Here is a 25,252-nt window from a genome sequence, read left to right on the forward strand (position 1 = left end):
TATAATAAAACAGGCCTATACTAAGATACTCTCCTTGTCTTTCTCTCTTTCTCAGTGACTAAATATATTTTAAATTTATCTTATATGATTGATTATGCAGATGAATAATTTTATATGTTTAACTGAGGGCAGACTTGGAAGAGAACTTAACCTAATAGTTTAGTGCTAGTGTGTTGAGAATATTGGATCCTTCAACACTTTGCTGCATTACAATATTCCTGCACTCCCAACAGGAATCTATGAGTCTTATTAGCAATGGCCTATGTGGATCTAGAGTTCAAGGGAAAGTGTGGAAAAACAAGATCAACTCTGCTCATTCACAAACATTTATTAATAAAACACTGGGGATGTAGTCAAACACGAAAAGAGTGACATCTTCAAAATATCATTTTATCAGTGAGAAAGGCAGCAAATTATTTATTATAATGAATTATGATTCACACTGTGAGAGAATGGGAAAGAAGGGTGGGAGATTATGTACATGGTTTTAACCTGAGGGATCCATGGGCAGAAACCAGAGGATGTGATCTTGAAGGGAAATAATACATCATTACTTTCACTAGCCTTTAAAGGAAATATAGCACTTCCTTTAATTTATGATTGTAAAGAAGAAAGAACACAAATATTAGTAGTGTCTCTGCTTTAACATTGACATGAATCACAGACTTTATATTATAGATGTTGAAATTTTAAAATAGTATTGATGCTCTATCCCATTTTGAAATCATGATAGATAATAGGTATGCGTCTAGATTTTTAAATTTGTTTTAATAAAGTATTTTAAAATAATTTTGGAACAGTATGTCTTAATTTGCCAGACTGTTATAACAAATACTCCACAAAGGGTTGGCTGAAACAACAAGCTCATGGTATTGGAGGCTGTAAGTCACAAACCAATGTGTTGCTAAGACCATGATTTCTCCATGAAATCTGTTATGTTCTGGTGCTGGCTTGTTGCAATCCTGGGGTTCCTTGGCTTGCATCTCTACCTCTTGTCGCATGGCCATCTCTCTCTCCTTGTGTCTGCTCTTCTGGTTACCATTGACTGCCTGCTTCTTCCTGTGGCCATCTTTGAAGCCTAGGTACCAGTTTCTTCCATATAAGGCTTCCAGGAATAAGGATTAGGAACCTCCTGATTTAGTTGGCCATACCTTAACTAATAATATCTTTAAAAGGTCCTATTTATAAATGGTTTCACCCTGAAGGAACACATAGTATATGTAATTCAATCTCCAACACTGTATGATAATGATTTCCTTTATTCCCCATTGCTTTTTATTTCATGAATTGTACAAGAAGTTATTCTTAGAAGGGTTGCATAGGCTTTACCTAGATTCCTAAATAGGTACATGGCACAAGAAATAGACAAGAATTTATGGTTTAGGGATAGCTTGTAGTTGGAGAAGAGTAGAAACCTAGGCACAAAACTCATGGGGACATCAAAATGTAAAGAGGAGAAAGGGAATGAGAAGAGCCTGTTAGATATAGTAGGAGAAATGGGAGACAGGAAAATTAAAAAAAAAAAAGAGAGAGAGAGAGAGAGAGGAAAATACAGTTTGAAGAAGGAGGGACTGATCAACAAAGAAGAGTTCAGAATGACACCAACTTGTGAAAGGGAAAAGTGGTTGTTAGATTTGATAACTTGCAGAGAGGAGAGGAAACTGACCTCAGAGACATTAAGTTCTGCCTTGTTAGGTGAGAGTGCAAATCCCATTGAACACTAAAGGATCATGCTGTTTTACTTAGTCCACATTGAATCTTAGGGAATACAACTGGAAAATCTTTTAAGGCAAAATTTCCTTGGGTCCAAGTGGATTCAGTTTTCTTATTGGCATAAGTAACTGCACATGTCATTTTGTTTGTTTGTTTGCTTCTGGAATCAATTGATTTTACACAAAGCTTCACCTACAATGTCAATCTTGGCATTGAGGGTAGCAACAGTTTCTTATGACACATTGACAGGCAGGCCATCCTCTAAAACATCTCCAAACAAAAGATGCCACAGAATTGGATATTTTCCCAGTATGTATAATCCTTAGGATTTGTGCATTTCATAAGGAATCTCTTTTTAAAATAACCCCTGCAAACAGAATTCATTGTTATTAATATATTATTTGAATTAATTTACCAGATTTGTTCTTTCATTCATAGGAGTAGATGTAACATAGAAGCAACACTGAGTACTTAAGTCCTTTTAAGAAGAATCTGAAAGCAGTTCTTAAAGCAAGATGAAGTGGTGAAGCGGAGAAAAGTTTTTAATGTTTTTTACAGAAATGCATTCTTATCCAGATGAATGCATTTAAAATTAAGAGAAAATAGGCTTATCATCATTGAGAACATTGGAATATACTAGACTTATAGAGATTTTGTATCTAGGGTTTCATTATGTAAATAGGTACTGTTAAGTAATAGAATCAGCCGTGTTCTAAAGAGATTGCTTTATACACAAATTAAACATTACAGATATGACTTGTGGAATTTAAGATTAATATGATAAATTTCACTAGGGTCTTTGGTTAACTTACCCAAATCACATGAGGTAAAATAACATTTTGATAAATATTAAAAAGTGGTCAGTCCTCTCAAACATCAAAGTGTCATTGTCTCCATGGTAACATCCACTCCATCAGTGAGATGTCTCCCTATATGTGTATATATATCTGCAAACTATCAATGAATAAATGATGATTCATTTTTTGAAACTATGATCCTCAGAAGTCTTAGGGATACAGACTTCCTATTCTTTGAAAATCTCAACCATAAAAAAATGTATTATAGTCCTTACCAAGTGAAAAGAAATAGAAAAACTGCCAGTTAGGAGATACACTTTGGCAATGCTGACAGAAAATTAAGGATCTGCAGAGACCCCCTAGATGGTTTCACCCCATAGAAACTTCTGGATTAAAAGCAGCAGAGAAATCTCATTCTGCATGATTTTGCCAATCAATTTTGTACTTGAGAAGAATGACTATCAATTGTGAAGAAAAACTGTACTGAAATTGTTCATTGTTGAAATGGGGAGGAGATTATGGTGCTATGATACTATAGCTTATGGAAATGAGTAAACCTGATTAAATTAAAAGGTAATAAGAAATTACCTTAACAGATTATGGAAGTAAATAAGCCTAAGTCATTTTAAAGTTACATTTTTGTTATACCTTTAAAATTTATTGAATATATATGTACCATTATCATGGAGGTTTTGATTAGCTTGATATTACAAACTTTGCTAAAGATCTGACTAAATCAATACTTCCAGGTTTGCCCCTGAATAGTTCTCATTGGACCTTAGAGCTATTATTTGTATAACATATAAATATTTCTTTTGAATATACATGATTTTCTGGTGGGCTCTCTCATCTTCCTGTTATAGTTCTCTGCTTGTGAAAAGAACAGTGATGAAAAATATCAATATCTGAATTGACTTAAGGAATTAACAAAATCTCAATTACTTATAGCAAAAGAGATGACAGAGTAGATGCTGGCTAAGCAAACCTGCTCCATACCATTCAGAACAAACCTCTGCATCCTGAGTTTGTTTTGAAGGTATGTTAACTTTGAACACATGAATGAATAAAACCCACAGTCAGAACAAGGTGAAATGTTTTCAACTCTACCCAAACTAATTGATAACTGAATAATTTCACTGCAGTTCAAAAGTAATAGAGAAATGAACAGTAATAGGGAAAAAAAGTCTTGGAAGTGGAAGAAACAATAATCTGCTCCTTAAGTTTTAACAGTCACTGCCTTGTTGTTCATGTGCAAAAATTCATGACAAATCAATGATTTCATCCTATTGACTGATCAACCTCCATTAATAGATCAGAGTTTGACCAGTGTGGTGGTTTAAATCTATTACGGCCCCCACAAAACCATGTTCTTTAATGCAATCTTTCTGGGGCAGACTTATTAGTCTTTTGATTAGGGTGCAATGTTTGATTAGGTTATTTCTATGGAGATGTGACTCACCTCACTGTGGGTGAGACCTTTTGATTAGGTTATTTACATGAAGGTGTTACCTAGCCCATTCAGGGTGGGTCTTGATTAGTTCACTTGAGTACTTATGAGAACTCAAGAGCCAACTACAGATGCTGACTCTTGGAGATGCTTGGAGATGCAGACAGAAGGACAGTTGGAGATGCTAAGCTAAGAGAAGACCCCCAGACAGTTGGAGAGAAACACCCTGGGAGAAAGAAGCAAGGATGCACAGGAACTGAGGGAGAAGGGTTAAGAGACACAAAAGGCCAGAGCCATTTTGAGAAAGCTATTTTGAAAAGCAACCTGGGAGCAAAGGACCAGCAGATGCCAGCCATGTGCCTTCCCAGCTGACAGAGGTGCTCTGGCTGCCATTGGCCTTTCCTCAGTGAAGTATCTTCTTGTTTATGCCTTAGTTTGGACAATTTTATGGTTTAGAACTGTAGATTTGTAACCTAATAAATCTCCTTTAAAAAGTCTATCCATTTCTGGTGTTTCGCATAACAGCTGCATTAGCAAATCACAGCAACCAGATTGGTTCAAACTTTCCAGAATCCAATTCATTGCCAAGTGTTTATTGCAATAAATTAATACACGCAAAGGGCTTAAAACTGTTGTACAGAGCAAGAGCTTAGTATACTCAATAAATACAAATTATATCATTATCATTATTATCATTATCATCATTATAATTAGGATGATGTAACTATTCTGCCTTGCCATGCATGCAAATAAATTTTTAATATCAAAGGATTTAATAATCCATGGGGTGCTTATTTCAACATGCCTCATTTATAAGTGACTGTGTCTCCTTAAACTAGCAAGTTTCACAAAGTTAAACTTAGTGCTGCTTTATGTTTTATCTAGATAAAATAAATTTAAGCAGTAGCAATTAAGAAAAAAGCAAAAGTGACATGAAGAAACACTTTAAGAAATACAAACTTTAAAGCAAAGTTCTTTGTAAGATAATTAGAAATTTAAAGTTCTTGTCAAAATGTACTTTCTTTGATTTAACATATCTTTAAAAATAGGGATAATATCCAATTATCCTATCAATTGCTATTATATAATTCCTGTTATTTCAGGCAAGATAATTGTATGGCAAACAGCATTAGTTATTCACTAGCTTTAGCTGTTGCTGATTCTTTCTCAGATGGGTAGATTCAATTTAGTGACAAGAAAAATATAGCAAATCAGCTTTGTCATATAAGCTAAGTAAATACAAGGATAAATAAGTGGGAAAATTGCATATATTAATGAAAACCCACATTAGAAAATGCAATATATAAAACTGAGTTGTCACTGATATATTCTATGTTAGTTAGATTTATAGATTAGTAAGTTATATCATTAACACCCAATGCAGTCTTTTGATAGGCATGATCAGTAAATATGTCAGAAGCTACAAAGAACTGCTAACACATTAATTAAATAGCATTATATTTGCTCATTCTCTGTCAACAGAATTAATCTGTTTGATTGAACCTAGGTCTTCTTACTACATTTTTGCTTTAGGTTCTTGAAAATAGTGAAAATAATGATTGTATTTCACATGGATGTGTGAAGTTTGTTATTTACTTTTTTAGAACACAGATTAACTCAATATTATCACTTAATTTCTTCAAGTCAATGCATAAATTCTTAATTGGCCTAATAAGTAGTTTTGCTTTTTTTTTTTTTTCATAGAAATAAGAAAAACTGAGATCTTTCAAATGAGTTTGCTCATTATTCTTATATCGGTTGTGCCTACACAGGTAAGCGGAAACTGTGGGATTCCTATGCCCTCACTGATGGTGAAAATCTGGCTTGATGTGGGGCTCCACTTGTGGCAGAGGACTCCCTCAGCTGACAGTCCACCAGCCATCCCTCAGTCAGGGAGATGACCACCTGCTGCTGCTCCCCTCAAGGGGAGGGGAGGGCTTTCAGATGCAAGGCTGGAAACCCAGTCTCTGTCCACATTTTCTGTCTCTTTGTCCCTCACTGACCTGAGCCTTTAAATGACCTCCCCTGTTCTCTGGGTCTTCAAATGGTGGGTTGTGTCTCACCACTGTGAGAAATTTTGTATTCTGTGCCTCTGGTAAATGGAGTCCCATCTGTTGATTCTCTGCCTTTTCCATACTGAGACTGAGTGAGGAGGGGGGGACAGGACCAAATGGTCTGGGACAGCAGATTACTACCTGACATTTCTTTTTTTTTAATTTGGCATTTGCAAGGTTCTTCTCCAGTCTATATCCTCCTCCAGAGTTTCAAACAATTCAGAATTGTCCTTTTTCAGTCACTGAGAAATTTTCAGTCACTCTTTCTGTTGCCATGTTGAGGATGTCACTTTTTTTTTTTTTTTTCAGTTAGACATACGAATAAAATGGACTTGATTAGGACTGAGGAAAACCAGACTAAAGGGTAAAGGAAGGATGTTTTTGATGGTGTTTTAAAACTTCAACTTATGTGTGAGACCAACAGAACAGAACAGATGTTTATTCATTGCTAAACCTACTTACAATTGTGTCTAAGAGTCACTTGCAGCAATCCTCTTTTATTACTCAGATGTGACCTCTCTCTATGAGCCAACTCCTCAGTAAACTCACTGCCTTCCCCCTACATGGGACATGACTCTCAGGGGTGAGCCATGTCCTGGCATCATGGGATTGAGAAAGCCTTCTTGACTAAAAGGGAAGAGGAATGAAACAAAATTAAGTTTCAGTGACTGAGAGATTTCAAATGGAGATGAGAGGTCATTCTGGAGGTTATTCTTATGTGTTATACAGATATCCCTTTTTAGTTTTTAGTGTATTGTAACAGCTAGAAGGGTATACCTGAAACTGGTGAACTGCAACCCAGTAGCCTTGATTCTTGAAGATGATTGTATAATTATATAGCTTACATGGTGCACCCATGTGGCTGTGAAAACCCGGTTCAAACTCCTTTTATCCAGTGTATGGACAGATGAATAGAAAAATGGGGACAAAAATTAAATGAATAATGGGGGGATGGGGGAACGGGGTGTTTTAAGTGTTCTTTTTTTACTTTAATTTTTATTCTTATTTTTATTTTATTTTTGGAGTAATGAAAACATTCAAACACTGATTGTGATGATAAATGCACAAATATATGAAATATATGATGATTTTGTGAACAATTGATTATACAGTTTGGATGATTGTATGGTATGTGAATATATCTCAATAAAAATGAAGAAAAAATATTTGTTTTTTGTATATAATTTATATAAGTGCATATTTTATAAATAATTTTCTGTATCCCTTCCTTTTCTCACAGAGTATCGTACTGAGAATAATTATGGGCAGAATTAAATGTCACAGAGAAAATCAGGTTGTATATATGAAAAAATATACATAAGAATATAGACAATTGGTTTAGGCTCATGTACATTGAAATATATGCTAAATATATATTGTCTAAAAGCATACTTAAGTTTATTTTCTTTTTCTGAATAAGTAATAGTGTAGACCAATAGCCCACTTCATAATTCTGAATATTTCAGCATCACCACAGGGAAATTTTCTGAAATAAATATAGGGATAGATGGAAAAGCAAAAGGTCATTTACTAACTTGGAAAAGAGAAATCTAAAAGGAGCTATAATGACAGTCATAGCTATGTTTTTGTGGCATCATTATGTTTATTATATAATTAACATCTCTGTGTTGTTCCAGAGGTCTGATAAACATAATTTAGAAGGAAGAACCTTTTAATTCACAATAGGATTGAGTTCTCTCTTCCTTCTTTGCTTTCTTCCTTCCTTTCTTCCTCTCATTCTTTTTCTCTTTATTTAACTCCCCTTCTTGATTTCCTTAATTTTTTTTTTATCTTTTGTAAACAGTACATACTCATTTGAGAAAATTGGAACAATCTTTAAAGCATACAGAAAACAATTAAGAAATTTCATAATCTCATTACCAAGAAGAATAAATGATTTTACAACCTCTGAACACTTTCACTGATGAAGAAATTATTGTTTCATCATGCAGCACCTTTCATATTAAGATACTTGTATGTTTGAGAAACTTCATTTCTTAAGTTTAGCAGCACACTTTGGTTTTCAAATGGGATTTCCTTCTTTCCCCTGAAACTACATAAATCAAATTTAATTCTAATTTCCTATTGCAACTTTTCATATATTCAAAGAGGCTTTCAGTTTTCTCCTCCCTCCCAAGGCTCTTATGTAGATTAATTTCTCATCTTTCTTGAATCAATGCTTACATAAGAAATGGTTTCAAATCCTACATATTTTGTTTTTCCCCTCATTATCACCATTGATTTTAAATATTCCTCTTAAAATGTGATTCCCACAACTCATTGAGTTCAGTTTATTAGTAAGTTTTAAATGCTAGTTAGTGCTCTTGAAATCTCTTAAGTACTTCAATTATCCTTATAGCACTAGTCGTCTTAGTTCCAATAATCTGACCAAATAAAGTTAGAAACTAAGTGACAGTATTTCAAATTGTTCATTTTATAGAGGAGAGAAAGAGATATGAAAAAAAATTAAATAACATATGAGATTAGATGATTTATAGTAATGAGAAGGAATTTCAAACAAGATTTAACACCTGGGTTTTTTTTCATTATTTTCTTCCTTTTTTGTACCTTAGTTCTTTTCTTTATTTTTTTTTAAATTTTAGATGTAATGCATGCTTATTGTAGGACAATATAAATAAAACATTTTCCTTTCAATATTTTCCATGAATTAAAATGCAAAGTACATACAATGGCATTACATACACATTACACAATTGAGATCATTCAGTGTGTAGAAGTTTGATTTCTGTATTTGTCATCTTACATTGCAACCCCTAAATTTTAATAATTTATCATGACAAAAGTCTATTTATTTATTTATTTTTGCTACATGTCAACTACAGGACCAGCTAGAGATCAGCTCTACATGTCTTCTTTATTCTAGGATGGAAACCCAAGTCGTCGTCTATATTTGGATGACGTCTTCTCTTGACATACGGGAAACAATAGAGCAGTGGAAAAATGTAAGGGCTCTTAAAAGTTCTGCCTGTGACTGACATACATGGCTTCCACTCACATTCCATGGGCCAAAGCAAGTCACATGGTCAACGTGAAAACCGGTGGAAAATAATATTCTCACTATAGTGTGGTCCTGCAAGTCACATGGCCAAGGGCAATGATGCATAAATCCTCTCATTGGCTTGTACTTGGGAGCAATGACATGGTTTTCCATGTGTGTGTTTTTAATTAAATGAGATAATATAATTATCAAAATTTCCTGTTACTAAATTTTTATTAAAGAAATATTTTAATGATGTGAAATAGTCCAGCCTATAAATATTTTATTCTTAAATATATCTCTAATTTTGGATAAATTATTACTATTTTTTATATGCTTAAGAATTTTTGCAGACTTTTGATTAGTTCCTCAGAACATAAATTGACTAAAATAATGGAATCAAGTGAAGACATGTTTAATATACTTGATAAATGCTGCCAATATTTTTTTGTTTTGTTTTGTTTTGAAAGATTAAGCCAGTATGTTTTGCAATCAATAATTTGTGAGAATGTCAATCTTACCCTCCCCTTATCATAATGGAGTTCATTTTCTCTTAATCTTTCTAATAGATTGGATGAAGATTATATGACATTGTTAACTTAATTCACAGTATCAGTTTGTAAGTAATTAATTACTAATGGGGAATACCATTGGTTTATATGATTTAAAATTTTTTTCTTCTGTACATTATCTGTCTGCTTACCAATTTAACATAAACATTTTAATTTTGTTATAAATATTTTTAAACTTTTAAAAGCTAAGGAAAATGACTTTTCTTTTCATACTTTATTACATTTTTCTTAGTTTAATCTTTGACTTTTTTTTTAAATGTATTTATTTTTTATGTATATTTATGTGGAAAAAATGTGTTTTCCAGTGACAAAACAGAGGTAATTCAGTAAATGGTTAGAAGCACACATAACCCTTGAGCTATGAGAGGCAGAGTGGGTAAGAGGCCACTGGCCACATTTGAAGGAAAGCGAATGACCAAGATTCCCAGAAGTAACATCTCTTACTGGAGTTGGTTGCCTTTATGATAGCATGCAGGACTAGTCCACATGCCTTTTTTTCACAGGTTAATATTTTCCCCAACTGTAAAGGAAACAATCAGTTCACACTCATTCTGCATACTCCTGTCATTACTACTTTCACATGGGGTGGCAGAAGGAAAAGAGACATTTTAATAAAGGAATATAACTAATGAAACCTTTGTTGATGTAAGTTAAAGGGCTTAAATGATATAAAATAAATGGCTCAACATGATATTGGGTTGAAGCAGTGGTAGACTTGGTGATGTCAGAGACAAAGATGAAGTCTTGAGACCATATGTTAAAGATAAAATCTACAGAACGTTGTTATGGATATGAATGGATAAATCCCAATTTTCTTTCTCAAATAACTAGATTGATGGTGGTACCAATTATTGTGACAGGAAATAATTGAAGAAAGTCAGGTTGTGGGAGAAGTTACTGAGTTTGGGCCCTTCAGAAAGTTGTGGCCTTTTGAAATTTAAGAAGCCATGTTTTCATATTTTTAAAATCTTATAATAAAATAATAATTTTATGGGTTTTATATGATTTCATTTTCTTTGCAAAGCATGCAGAATGAAGTATGATTAGATTATTATGAGTGTGCATATGTATATGCGTGTAAATGTACAGAAGCCACATGATGACCAACCCTTGTAGAGCTGACTTAAGAGACAAATCGTTTTGCTTTGTTGGGTTTTCTATCTTTCAGGACAATGATCCTAGATTTCTTGAGTCAGTTTGATCATAAAAGGCTTTGATGAATAGAAAGACTAGTGTGTTGAGAGAAAGTGAACATTCCAGTAAAATAGAAAGACATGAAAGACTAGATTAGATTGCAGCACTTAATCTTGTAGGTGTCATGCATGCACACTCAAGAAACTGAAATAGAAGATCTCTTGCTGTCCCACAGAACACTGGATCTAGTTTTAATTCATATTGTCACCTGTCACTACTGATTTTGTTGCTATACAGTGGAATGTCTAGATACAGCATTTAGGAGAGCTTAATAAATCTCTAGAGGAAAAGTTGACGTTTTCTTTCTAATTGCTGTTTTTTTTAAATTAAAAATAATGGTTATCTTTAGAATTTTGTTCTATAAAATTCCAAGAAGCATAAATAAAAAACAGCAACAAGTTTGTGATTCTTGTCAGTAAACATAGTCAGACTCGGAATTAGGAAAAGAGAACTCTAGATGCCCATTTGCTAGGGTGCTGGCACTGTCTACTGGACTGCGGGTATTATTGATTCTATAGAGATGTGCAACTTTGACTGACTTTCAATTTCCTGGGATATTTTATAACCTGATAGGGTTAGAATTTAATAAATAGTAATGCAATTTATCATTTTTAATAAAACTGCAATTAAATTGTGTGCCAGAGCTCAACTGTTTTATGCCCTATAGAAAATTTGGCCTCAAGAATAGCATTTTATTAACCTGTAAGGTATTAGTCAGTTTTACTTTTCTTAGAAAATTCATTTCAGCATTCCTAATTAATACATTTAATAAGCATGTGTATACATACATATATAATATACATAAAATCCGACTAGGTTTTGTTTAAGGTATGAAAAGATGAATGCTCATAAAATATGAATGACTTGAAAAATAAATAAATAAGAAAACAAATAAAAATAAAAAAACAAATAAAGAACAAGAAAAGAAAAAAAATCTAAAAAGAAAAGAAAAAATTTAGAAAGATTCAAAAAGATAAAACAAAAAAATAAAAATATGAAGGATTGGACAAAAGCATTGCAGATCAAAAGGATTTTTTAGATTATTACTCCATGAAATGTAGCCTTATGCTTCTTTTTTGGTTACTTAGAAATCATATAAAATATTTCTGTGTATGTTTTCAAGTTAACAATGTGATGGGATAACAACACTTTGATTCACTTAGGACTTGACTGCTTCATCCATCTAATGCTTTCCATAGCTTTTACACTAATATAATTGCTTATATGCTAAGACTTGTTAACTTTAGAATTGTCTAAAGTTTAATTAATTACAGATAATAAATTTTGTTATGCAAATGTGGACTTCCAAAACCACTTTAATTTTCCAACAACCCATACTGAGCTGGTAAATTAAAATTTAACTTTTATTTGCAGTGTTAAATTGATAATCAAATTGAAGGTTACTCAATTACAAGAAAATATAAACTTCTACATGTATTTGATCTTTTACCTTGGAAGGAAACTAGAGATTTAGCCTTACTCCTTTGAGATATCTCTTTAGAGCTTTGATTCAAACATAAAATATATTTTCCTTGAACTAAATTCTTCCAATGCTTAAACTAAAGCTCAGGAGTAGATTTGGTATGCTGGGACTTTTATTAACTCATTCACTCCACAAAATATTCTTTCCATCATCTGTAGAAACTGGTTCAATTTGCTTCATTATATTTCATATTGGAGTGCAAAAATAATATAAAAATTGAACTAATAGAATATATATTGCTCACAATTTAAATTCCTGTGCTTTAGTAATGTTGAATAAAACTGCCTCTTTCCACCTAAAATGATACAAAGTTAATAATTTTTTTTCCCTTCATTTCTTTCTTCTCTCCTGAACTTACCCTCATTTGCTGACTTCTTACCCAATTCTAAAGAGGGGTAGAGAGAATTTAAAACCAGACTATTAAAATGGTGAAAATAAAAAAAACAAGCAAAAAATCCTACAAGGATATGTAGGGTAATTTAAACATTAAATCCTAGGAATCTATGACCATAAAATTATTGTGGTCTAATATTAAATTTAAGCCCAAGTTCCCTGGCATACAAACACACACATGCAGGTACACACTAGAGAGAGTAGAATTCTCACTGTTACATAGGTTCCCTGTCATTTCTTCAATAAGCCTCACTTTCCTCTGTACCTTTGTACAAGATGACACCTACCATGGATTGATCAATAATTCTGTTTATTGCCATATTGGGCTTAATTATGTTCTAAAGTTAATTTGTGATCTTTAACTTAAAAGTTAAACTTAGCACAAACTACCCACGTATAGCTTAGATATTCTTGCAAACTATAAAGCCTTGTTGGGGAAGGGAGGAGGCTCTGTTTTAAGAAGTAGCTTTAATTCATCTGATTTTTTTTAAACATGCGCTTTCAGGTACAATAAGCCTTCATTGTAATTCAGCCACATTATTCTTTAATAACCACCTTTATGTAATATATCTATGCAAGTAAGTATTTTTTTTTCACCACAAGGCAGAAATTAGTATCTAAGAGAACAAAAAGCCAGAGAATGGAGTTACAATGTCAGATTTCTAGTAATTTCTTCATAGAGTCAAACAAGTAATTTTACAAAATAAAAATCAGTAAAGCTTCTGATGTTTCTCCTGTTGCTCCAGGGATGTTACTGTGACACTGCCATTCCTTTCCTTCCAGGTTATTAACTACATTTGCACATTTATTACACAGATTCTCTCTTCCATTGTGTCTGCTTTAGACAGTGCCTGTTCTCTGGAAAAATGTTTTACTACTCTTCCATTTACTGAATGGCTTTTCCATTTTATCCCCAGCTTTAATTTATGTGTTTACACAATTTTACATGTCTTTTGTATTGATAATTAAATCACTAAGATTTATGAAATTTCATACCTTCCTCTTTCATCACTGCTATTTTTTTCTTAATGTGTTCACTTTTTGAAATACACCTCAAGCAAAAGCTCTCATAGTTATTGAATAACCAGTATTATGCTAAGTACTTTACTTACATATTTTATGCTCCATTAAATTAACATCATAAGCTCATTTTAAATGAGAAAAATCTTCTTTTCAAAGAGTTTTAAAAGAAAAGTTGGGATCTTTATTCCAGGTGTATTTGATTCGAGACTCCAGATCTTTCTGTTAAACAAGCTTCAGATCCTTAAACTGAAGTAAGTAACTCAGAGTCACAGATTTTTGTGTTTGTGTCAGGTGTTCTGTGTGTCCTACGTGTGCAGGTGTCTCTACTCTAGCAGAGTGACCCATGCAGAACACTTAGATGCTTTCAAAGTTCTCCAGTTACCCCAGTTTGGACCCTTTCAATTTGGTGTGAGGGATCTAAACAAAAATTTGCAATGCTTATAGGAATTCTGTGCCTATAGTCAGTGGATCTTTACCTCAGAGTAAAGCAGAGAATGACTGATTCAGTTCTGATTTTAGCATATCGACTATTGAGCTACTTCAAATTTAGACATGCTATATGTATAAGATACACATTGAATTTTGAAGACAGTATAAAAAATGCAAATATGTCCTGATTTTTATATTGATTTCATGTTAAAATTGTAACCTTATGGATTTTTTGGTTAAAAAATGTATTATTGAATTTTATTTATCTATTTTTACTTTTGTAATGGCTATTAGAAAATTTAAAGTGACGTATGTTGTTCCCATTTTATTTTCATCAAACAGAATGGCTATATAATCATGAATTAAAAAACAAATACTACTGCCCCAACAACAACATAGATGAAACTCATAGCACATGCTTGAGCTGAAGAAGCTATACATATAAGTCATATATACTGTATGATTTGTTTTGTTTGTTTAAAAGAGATGGTACTGATCTATTTGAATGAGCACAGAATAGCAGTTATGTTTGGTGTGGGGGTAATGACCAAGACATTGGGGTACAGTTAATATTAATATTTTGATATGGATGATAGTTACAGGGGTGTGCTTATTTTATAAAATTCTTTGAGTTATAGAATTAGGACTTATGCATTCTATTCTATGTATGTTATACTTTAAAGAAAAAGTTTTCACAAATATTAGTATTAACATCAATACCAGGCATTTATACACTGTCTGGAATGCTTTTCAGGTCTCTGAAATGAAATTGATAACTAACACTCAATAGCATTTTTCAAAGTGCTTTGCAGGTGCTATCCATTTTTAACCTTATAGAATCCATAAAGATAAAGAAACAGACTTAAGGAGTTTAAGCAACTTTTTCAAAATATCACAACTGGCTTGCATTGGAGTAAGTTCTTGAATGTGGATGTACCTTACCCAAAAGCCCTGGGTTTTCTGTCCCCAGGCTCATAACATTGCCCTCCTTCTTGGCAAAACTTTCCTGAAAGTTTTCATTCTCTCAAAGCCAGGACACCTCTGATAGCAAAGCATATTGCAATATTAATGTTATGATATATTATACTTTCTGGTATAACATTCATTTACTTTAAATGCCTTGACCCAGAAAATGATATACAATATTTCAGATGGGTCCATGAAAGAAAGAATTTTTTTGGATGATAGACCCCCTATGTGAGACCATCTTCTTAAGCTAGAAAGATTAAAAAAAAAAAGAAGAAGAAAAAAAAAAAAGAAACAAGAAGAAAAAAACTACTGTCTTTGCAGACATTTTCTATGCAAATTGTCTTTATTCAAGCAAATTGCCCTGATGTATAAAGTATATTTTTAATATGTTCTATTATAACTTACCATATGTAATTTGTCTGATGTCATGCCCTCAGTTTGCAGAAATACAAAGTTTTCATCAGTAGAAATTTGTCTATATTTTGATAGTGGCTTAAATGCATTATGCTTAGCTTTGATATCATTATTTGATTTAAAAATTGAGAGCTTTCTCTAAAAATTGTCAGTGTGGAAAATCCTGTAAAACATTTCAATCTTTGAAGACCAAATATTTGTGCCATCTTGCCCGCTTATACCTCTTAATTTCATTACTTTATGTAAACTCCCTTAATACTAATTTTTGTCCCTGTTTTAATTCATTTTTTTAAGTTTCTTGTTTTAATTGTATCATGACATTATACACACATACATAAATATGCAAGAAAAGATATATGAGCATTGTTAAAGAATAACTATAATTTCAACAGCTGTCTATTTTCCTGTCTAGTTCTGGTCTTTCTGACATGCCCTGATGTATACCAACCCAAACAGAACTGTTTTCATTCCCCTGAGGAAACCATCATCCTTTGATGACAATTACTTGCTTGCTTGTATTTTCAGTTTTACTGTATATCCTAAGCAATATTGTGTAGTGAATGCATCTCATGACTGAATAATTAATCTTTTTGCATATCGGATATCTCTAGTTCTTTGTTTTCAACATAACTGGAGGAAGATCTAATTGATTTTTCAGTTGAATAATCATCAGGAATAATTTTTCATCATGGGGCACTGTGTGATATTTGGCAGATTGCTGAATGACATTGCACAGTTTAGTTCATCACATTCATATGCACTTATTTATATGAACAAAGTTTCTATGTGTTGTATCAATATAAATTGAAATTAGAAATAGAAACTATGCTGAAGTCTCTTATACAAGCAGAAAGTGATAAACATCTGAGGCTAAATGAACTGTTCAGAATCAACAACCATTTACTTTTCTACAGAGTGTAAATTTCCAACACATTTAAGCCTTGATAGTCCATAATAGTGTATAATATTAGTTATATACATGCATTATGATCAGTAACTTATAACCACAACTGAAATGATACCTCTATCCAGAATGATGTTTTCAATACTTAATATCTTATGGGCACAAGAATATAACAATAATAAAATTTCAGTGTGTGTGTATATATATATATATATTCGGTAGCAAATAAATACTATAGGATTTTTATAAAAATAATTATAATTTTGAAATACTTTGTATTGACATGGCAATCCCTTGAAGAAATAGAAGTGAAATGTGAGCTCAAAAAGAAAAAGGATGAATGCAAACTTTCTAGCTGTTAAATATTTTTTTCAATTTACTTTATAATTAATTTAGTGATGTTTTCATACAGTCTGGAATTCTTATTTCTTGAAATAAATGAATGGTGTGAACATTTCATTTGCTAAAGATCAATATTTGCAATATGCTAAAAGTAAAACATTTGCAATTTTTAAACAGAACAATTTATTTTGTAATTGTGCAAGTTATAGTGTATGATTTCTGTGCCAGTTTGAATGTATTGTGTCCCCCAAATGCCATTATCTTTGTGGTCTTGTGGGACAGACATTTTGGTGCTGGTTAGATTTGCTTGGAATGTGCCCCACCCAGCTGTGGGTGGTGACTTTGGTGGGATACTCCCATGGAGGTGTGACCCCACCCATTCAAGGTGGGCCTTGATCAGTGGAGCCATATAAAACATGCTGACTCAAAGAGACTGAACGGAGTGCAGCTGTGAGTGACGTTTTGAAGAGAAGCAAGATTGCTAGAGAGGAATGTCCTGGGAGAAAGCCATTTTGAAACCAGAACTTAGGAGCAGATGCCAGCCACGTGCCTTCCCAGCTAACAGAAGTTTTCCAGACGCCATTGGCCATCCTCCAGTGAAGGTACGTGATTACTGATGTGTTACCTTGGACACTTTATGGCCTTAAGACTGTAACTGTGTAGCTAAATAAACCCCCTTTTTATAAAAGCCTATCCATCTCTGGTGTTTTGCATTCTGCAGCATTAGCAAACTAGAACAATTTCATTTTTGATGTATGAATACTGAGAGATTTCAAGCCCCTCCTCTCCCCTTTTCAATTTTGTCACATATCTGAGCAAGCCAATAAGAAAGTATGGGTGTTCTGTTGGCACCAGCAGGGAAACTGAAACCACGCAAACCTCTATGAGGGAACCCTAACCCCAGTTTCAATTTCTAACAACAGTAGAGCAGACTCTATTATTGAAGGTGTCACTGGTGGAAAAGGGATGAAGTGCAGGGTTTATGCCAAGCCTCAGTGAGCTATACAGACATAATACAGGGCCATAGCATTCTTGAGCAAGGTCATGTGTGGTGGTCTGGAACTGTATGTACCCCAGAAAAAACATGTTTTTAAAGTTAATCCATTCCCGTGGGTGTGACCCCATTGTAAGTAGGACCTTTCGATGAGGTTACTTCAGTTAAGGTGTGGCCCACCGCAGTCAGGATGGGTCCTCATCTTATTACTGGAGTCCTTTATAAGAGAATGAAATGAAGACAGAGAGAGAGAGAAAGAAAGCCATAGGAGGAAAGAAGATGAAACGGAATATGGAAGAGAAAAAAGAAATCAGAAGACACTGCCATATGCTTTGTCATGTGACAGAGGAACCAAGGATCATCGGCAGCCAGCTCCAGAATGTCAGTCTTCAGGGAGAAAGAATCGCCTTGATGATGCCTTGATTTGGACTTTCTTTTAGTTTCAAAACTGTAACCATGACATTTGCTTAAGGAACCTAGGAAACCAAAATGCCACATAATCAGAAAAATTGTACATCTAAAGAACAGTTCATTTTTTTCTTTTCTTAGATGGAAAGTGTCTCCGTTTATTTTATGAGGTTAGTATAACCTTACTATCAAAACCAGACAAAGACAGTAGAAAAGAGTTGAAATATATGGGCCCATCTTACTGAACACAGAAAAAGAGCTCTTAAACCAAATGCTAGCTAGAAGCATCCAGAAACATGTAACACACAATTTGGTTTTATCCCAGGAATGCAAAGAAAAGTTAAAGATGAAAAAAAAAAATCTATTAATGTAATTTGCCACATTAACATATTAATTTGGTGATGTTTTGATATAGTCTGGCATCTCTTATGGAGAGAAACATTTATGATCAACTCAAATGCAAAGAAACAACTGGCATTTGACATCTATTCATGAATTTAAATAAAAACTTAACAAAACATAATTTATATTAATTAACAAGATTATGGCAACAGAGACAGGCTAGATGCTGACCAATTCCCTTTCCTTTTCCTGGGAACTTAGGAAGATGAAATTTTCCATGTTCTTTGTTGGAGTGTTAGAACATGCCTGGCCAATGGACCTGAACTGCTCCCAGGTCAGGCCATAAATCTCATTCATAGTTATCCACTCTCTCCCCATCTTCTGAAGAGTCCTTGGAAACTATGTGCTTAGGATGACAGCACCACAAAATGGAAGGTGCCTGGATCCCTCAGTAACCACTTAAAGGAGAATGGCCAAGAATAGCCACTTGATCCCTATAAAACTATGAAATGAGCAAGAAGTAAGCCTTCATTTCGTTAAGCCACATTCTTACCTTTATGTGGCTCTGTTTCTGGGTGTTCTGTTTTGTTCCACTGGTTTGTGTCTCTCCGCCAATAGAACACTGTCTTTATTATATATAGAACACTGTCTTTATTATGTATAGAAAGTTTGATATCTGATAGAGCACATGCAGGATCAACTCAGTGATGAACTCCTTCAAGACAGGGCAGTTTCTCATTTCTTATCCTTGTGCTTAGTAGGTGTTCAGTACTCATTTGTTGAGTGAATCAATGAAGCCAAAAGATGGAGTTAGAAAGATCAAAGGTAGAAGCAATTAAGAAGAGAAGAAGAAACACAAACTTCCCTTCCTCAAAGAAAAGTTTCCAGGAATGTTTAGGCTTCTTGGGTAGGACTGTGAGCCAGAAGTTTCAAGGCAGAGTGGAAGGCAAGAAGGAAAAGAGTTTCAAGACAAACCCCTCTCCCAAAAGAGAAAATGATATAAGTCCTCTGAAACCAAGAGATAGAGGAGCTGAAGCAAAAGTTGAGGCTATCAACTTACCAGCACTTCTCACCCTGAGACAATCTCTTCCCACCTCCAACCCCTGAAGAAACTGCCAAGAGCCTCAGGCAGAAAAGACGTCCCAGCATGGCCTGGCCTTGGCAACACCAAGCAGCACTGAGGAAGTGTCAATAATATATTTTAAAAAGAAGAAGAAGATGAAGAAGAAGAAGGAAAAAAAAAAAAAAAAACTATTATTACAGACAGATTTTTAAATTCTACCCTCAAGGCAGCATCTGGTTGCTATAGCAACCCCAACTTTGCCTGGAAGTCTGTTATGGACATGCTCATTGCACCTGCTCCAGCGGCCTAGAGGAAGCCTCCGCCTGAGTCCGGAGCTGTTGCCCCCTAGGGGAGCGTGGAGGAAGTGCTCCGGTGTTCTGACTGCAAGGCAACAATTAAAGGGATCAAGCACATCCATTCAATGCTGACACCTGGTTAATAATTTTATTAAACATATGTGCTTAGTTCTTGTTCAGCTTGACTTAGAAAGCCTTTAAAAATTTAATTAGCTCCATTAAAATGCAAAAAGGTAACATTTTCTTTCAGTTTGGAGTTGAGCAAAGGAAAGCAGTTGGTAGCAAGTGTTGGTTCTGCAGGTTAGACAAAGCCCATGAGCTGCAAGATTGGAATTGGAGCTGGGCGGTTGGTCGTGCCCTCTGGCATGGATTCACATAATTGATATTGCTGCAAACACTTTCCTGGGCACCCAGTCTGGAATCATTTGTGATATCTTTAGGGAGGCCAAACAAATGAGAAAAGGGGAGAAATGGACACAACGTCACAAAGCCAGGAAGACAGGCAGCCAGCCAAAGGGACAGCATCTGAGGCAGACAGATAGAAATGCTATCATTCTGTCACTTCAATTTGGGGCTAAGGATGCCTGACTCTGGCAGGATGGGTCCTCACAGAACTACACTTGACTTTATTTTCCAGCTCACTTCTACAGTGCCATCATTGTATTTTGGTAAACTCAATCTATTTGGCTGGAGAGAGCTCCCTGGGTTTTATCCACTATGGCAGTTGCCCTAAGATGTAAAATAGTGCCTAAAAAACAGGTAGAGGGTTGGTTGAGGTGAGGTGGATCTTCAGGGTATTGTCTTGGGGAGAATATTGGACTCAGACTATGAGACCCAACTCTAGACCCAGCCCCTTCATTTTCCAACTGTGACTTTGGACGTATCATCACAAAGAGGTGAACTCCATGAGGATGGGTATATTTGCCAATGACCATGCACTGTTGTGTTGCCTAAGAGAGTGCATGGAACAAAGTAGACATTCAATAGATGCCTTTTAAATGAAAGAATGAATGATCCCTGCCTTGGTTCCCTCATTTAAAAATATGGATTGGATAAGAATTATCTCTCTCCATCAGAGGTTCTGATGTGGTGAGGCTCTGACAAAGTACAAGTGGATGATGCCTGTTTTTAAATGCTTTGAAAATGTTAACTGCTATGCAAATATAAGCTAGCAAGACTGTTACCTGATCTGCCGGCTCATCTGACCTTTAGACAAGGGGCTTTGGAAGGCCAGGGCTTCACCTATTTTCTCAGAGCACCTACTTTCAAGAAATTATCACAGTTAAATGCCTTCTGGGTACCAGGCACTGGAGTTGGTACTGCTAGTTGTCTCCTTCCTTATAAGAGATTTAGTTTGGAGGGCAATGTACCCTCCAATGCTCCATGTCTCTGCCTCCCTGCAGCTAGTGGTGCTGCACAAACAGGTGTGATGAACCAGATATAACAGGGGGTCAGTCACAGCATGGACTTCTGGGAAAGCTCTTTAAAGGGAGTGAAGCTCCATTTGCTTTGCTCTTTGCCCTCTCTTCCTTCCTCCTTGGAACTTGGATGAGATATTTGAAAGCTTAACTGGGCCATCTTGCAACAGGGATGACAAAACACACATGCTAAGGACAGTGGGGCAAGCATCTGAGTCCTTGATGACATCCATGGGCAACCAGCCTGGCATTGTCTACCTCTGAATTTCCTGTTGCTTACCAAAAAAGCCTCCTTCCTTATCAAGCCACTGTAGTCAGATTTCTGTTACAAGCAGCTGAACATACTATTAAATGATGCAGTATTATACTTAAAATAGCTCACTTATTTCTCATGTAAGCTTATGAAACATATATTGCTAACACCAGCTTTACAGATGAGAACATTGAGGCTCAGAGAAGTGGAAGAAATTGCCCAAGTCAGTGTAGCTAATGAGTGACAGAGCAGGATTTGATTCCAGTTCTGTGACTTAAGTGGGGAAAAGAAAACAAAGCTGTGTTTGCTCCAAGGGGACTAGCAGGGTCTGCAGGGCCATTAATTCAACCAACATTTATTAAATCTTACCAAGTATCGGGCACAGAAGTTAATCAAGATGGACAGTCCACAGAGCTTGTATTTAGTAGAAGACAGAGAATAACCAAGAAAATATAGATTACAGGGTGAAAAGGACGATGGAAAAAAAAATAAAAATAAAAATAAACAGGAGAAGGAGGAGAAGGAGTGTTATTTTTATAGGAAGTTGAGGGAAAGTCCCTTTGTGGTGACGTATCTCCCAGACCTTTATGAAGTGATGGAGTAAGCCATGTAGATATTGGGAGTCAGGTAGGGGGAACAGGGAGCACTGAGGCCCCAAGCAGGAGAGTTCATGGTGTGTTCAAGGAATGGCCAGGGCCCAGTGAGACTAGCTTGAAATGATCCCAGGAAGTGGCAGGTGAGGCCCAGGAGGCAGCGGTGGGGAAGGATGTAGAGGCATTTATAATATGGTGAGGAATTTGGTTTTTAACCTGAGTAAGATGGAAAGTTCCAGGAAGGTTTTGATCAGAGAATAGAAATGATCTGACTTATAGGCCAATGAGTGGAAAACTGAAGGAAGGGAAGGAGGGATGGAGGGAGGGATTGAGGGACTGGATGCAAGATTAGAGAGAGAAGATCAGGCCAACTGGTCTTCTTGCCTTTGGCCTAAGCAATGTAAAGGAGCTACTGTGTCCTTGGTTGGGGAAAACTGCCAGAGGAGCCAAATTGTGCTTGGGGTTCTGGAAGAGGAGGATAGGAGGTATTTGATTTGGGCATTGTTAAGTTCCAAGACATACAGAGTTAGCATAGATACAGAGAAGAGACCCAAGGACCAAGCCCCTCCTTGTGTATAATCACCACCTGGTGAGGTAGCAAATCTTTGACAGAACTTGTCACTCCCTCCTTCATGAAATAAGTTCTTCACTTAGCTAGTGGGATACCAGCTGTTGAGTCTCCTCCTATTTCATGGAGCACTCTTTCTCAATCTCCCTTGCTCTGTCCCTCACCTCTAAAAGACTAATAGACATCCAAGCAGAGGTGTCAAGAATTTAGTAAGATGTAACCAAGTAGAGTTTTAATAAAGAGATGAGGAGTGGTCAGCTTGTGTCAAATGCAACTGAGCATAAGAGGAAGACAAGAACTGACCAGGGGGGTGGCAATAGAGATTATGGGTGACGCAAATGGATGAGTGGAATCAGATTGCACCTAGAGAAAGGAATTTAAGAACAAACACATACTCTCTGGATCACTGTAGGAAAACATTCTCCCTTGAGAACAAAACCAGGAATGAGGTCCCTTTTCTTTTCCACACCAGAGAAGGTGCTGAGTATATGCCAAAGTCCAGGCATAACTCATTCCTAGAAGACCCAGACTTCACAGCCCAGGCTGGATGCAGGTTTGGGATGGGAGGCAACCAGAGGTGGGAAAGGAGAGGTCAGCACCTCATGGGAGTGAGATGTCACAAATGTCTGCTTTAAGGTCACCCACTATCCTTCCCCCATAGGCTTAGAGTGCCAAGCAGATGGAGCTTCTTAAGAGACAAAATAATGAATATTTATTGTTATTATTGTAATTTAAGAAAATAAGCCCCAATGTTCTGAGCAAGAATCTACAATACAGTAAAAAGCAGTACCTGAGTGTGACCTACACATCTTGAGGCTTCCAGCGATTGCTTTTGTGATGTCAAGAGCCTTGTGAACACTTCCACAAGAGTCCACACCACCTCCTCTTCTTTCACAGGCTCCTACTGAAATGGGAAGGAAACTGAGGCACAGAGGTGAAAGGACTGGACTGAGGTCATATTGCCAGCAGAGGCAGACTAGGAAGTGGGCCCAGGAAACCCTGATAGCTCCACCCAAAATGCTACTCAAGGTGCATTTCTGTAGCTACTGCCCTGAAAGAAAAAACTCATTGTTCTTCCAGGTGACTACTGATGCCAGGCCTGAGGGGCAGCAGGAAGAGGTGACAAGGGTTCCACCTCCAGCACCCTCCCATCCCTTGCCTTTGATGCACAGCCCTTGCTACAAAGCCCAGCCCTCCTTGCTGAAAACCAGCTGTGTGTGGGAGGCCTCCTTGAGCCCTGGACTGAAGTTGAAGTCCTGGAGCCTGTGGAATGGAGGCTCATCTGCCTCCTGGGCTGGCTCTGCAGGCTCCAGGTCCTTGGGACTATACAGTTCGGTGTACATCAGAATGTAATCATGCCTCTGGGTAGCCACAGGCTGCCACTTCCTCAGGCCCCCAACCCCAGCTCCTCTCTCCCATCATGCTTCCCCTTTTGCAGGTACTTGTGGAACAGATTGGCACCGCAGACATCAGACATAAGGGTGTCACCTACTGCATAGAGTTTCTGGATGGGGGCAGCCCAGACCTACCTCTCTGCCTGCCTTCTCATCAGGTCCTCTGAATGCAAACAAGCATTTTTTTGCTGGTCACTTTCAAAGAAATTGTTTCCAGGCACAGGAGAAAGGTGCTGTGGCCAAACCTGGGCACCTTGTCTTTATCCAAAAGAGACCCACATTGTTGGTCAGAACAGGAAGATGGCGGTAGGGGCCAGTCCCAGGTCCCATTGCTGAGCAGGACATCCATGATCAGCTGCAGGCTTGTCTCTAAGTGGACTGGCTCCCCAAGGAGGAGTACCCCTTCAATGGCTGGTAAGTCACTCCTCAGAAAGGGCACATCTTGGGCCACTACTCCAGATCAACTCTGTCAATGATGGGGAAGGCCGTCCCACATTGTCCATAGTAAAAACAGTGCAGAAGCCCAATATTTGGGCATTTTCCATCAGGGGTCTCTGCCCAGACACTGGCATCCACTTCCTGTGGAAATGGGAGAAGAGCATCATGGGGCTGTGAGAGAGGATAACTTGGTGTGGCTCCACCTTGAACTCCAGCATGGTGGACAGCTCCCGGACTTTGCTATGTTTTAAGAAGTTCTCGACATTGGTGACAAAAATCACAGGCACCCACAAGCTGCCCCTGCCTGTTCAACAGCAGGTGTAATGCTTTCAGAGCCACAGGGATCACTCTGTGGACACCAGTACTCTGTCAATGTTCAACAGGAAACCAAATGTGGGTGGGCTCTGAGCATGGTGCATCACCTAGCCCCACCCAGAGCAGCCTCCTCAGAACCGCATGGCTGTGCAAGCAGTCCCAATCCAGCTGCACAAAGCAATCAGCTCATGTTTTAATATTGGGCCCTGATAAAGAAAAATGACTTGGTCATGGGACTTCAATTCACCAAGTGTCTAGAACAACCAATTGTTATCTGGTTCCTGTTGGCTGTATCAAATTAGCAAGTTGGGCAGGCCAGGCCACAAAACACTGGAAGTTGAAAATCATACATCTAGGAACAAGCAAGAGGAGTGTCATTTAGCAGGTCTGGGTAGCACAGACCGAAAGACTAGAGACAATGAGTTTGGAGGCAGAGAT

General features: G+C 36.4%; 1 pseudogene; it reads right to left on the reverse strand.

Moving 5' to 3' along the window:
- Window positions 1–23,845: 23,845 nt before the first annotated feature.
- LOC119505764 lies at window positions 23,846–24,918 on the reverse strand (annotated as a pseudogene).
- Window positions 24,919–25,252: the final 334 nt, after the last annotated feature.

This window comes from Choloepus didactylus, chromosome 1 (genome assembly GCF_015220235.1).
Source record: "Choloepus didactylus isolate mChoDid1 chromosome 1, mChoDid1.pri, whole genome shotgun sequence".
Lineage (NCBI taxonomy): Eukaryota > Metazoa > Chordata > Mammalia > Pilosa > Megalonychidae > Choloepus > Choloepus didactylus.